Consider the following 869-nt stretch of genomic DNA (forward strand, 5'->3'; position numbering starts at 1 on the left):
AAAAAAAAAGGTTTATCCCACTCCTACCCCTCCCCGCTCCCGTTTATTTTCCAAGACGAGACATTTCACAGCGAATCCGGATTTAATCTAACCCCCCCAGCACACACAGGCACGCTCCCCTCCTGCCCCGCGATAACTTCATTTCACTTGATTCCCTTTGGAGCACCCGTTTAAAAAAAAAACCACAAACAACTAAAACCAAAAAAAACAAACCCAAACAACCAAACCCAAGCCTTTTCATGAATGCCCAGGGAGGTTTGAAGGCGCCTTGGAGAAATCCTATTAGAGTTGGGGAAAGTAAAGCTTTTGGGAAAAAAAAAAAAAAAAAAAAAGCGCGACATTTTTTTATTTTGCACGCAGTAACAGGGAGGAAAAAGCATCCCGGTCCTAATTAGATCAATATAGAGACACACAAATCTTTGCAAAGGTTCACCAGTTTACAGTAGGTTCCAGACCTTTGACATACATTGCGGATTAATTGGGCACTGTCAAGAGGGGGGGAGAGGAGGTGGGATTCCAGTTAATTAGTCGAGAAATGAATAAAAACTAAACATTATCGGAATTGTCTGCGGGTCCCGGTTTGTTAGTGGGGATTTGGGGATCAGCTTTTGTGCGCCGCAAATTGGATCTGAGTAGCGTGGTGCTGCCTTACACTGTCGTTTTGTGAACTGGCGACAGCTCCAGTCCATGGGAAAACTTAAAGGGAACCTGGGGCCGGTCACAGAGCCTCATTATCTCATGTCGGGTACCATCTTTCGGGGAGAGCGTTTAATCAACAGTGGCACACAATCCTCCCCTCGCAACCTGGGCAAACCGCATCACCTTCCCTCCCCTCCGCCCGGCAAACGGCTCGCCGCCGCAAGACGCCG

The sequence above is a fragment of the Egretta garzetta genome, unplaced genomic scaffold (genome assembly GCF_000687185.1).
Source record: "Egretta garzetta isolate BGI_Z169 unplaced genomic scaffold, ASM68718v1 scaffold7, whole genome shotgun sequence".
NCBI lineage: Eukaryota > Metazoa > Chordata > Aves > Pelecaniformes > Ardeidae > Egretta > Egretta garzetta.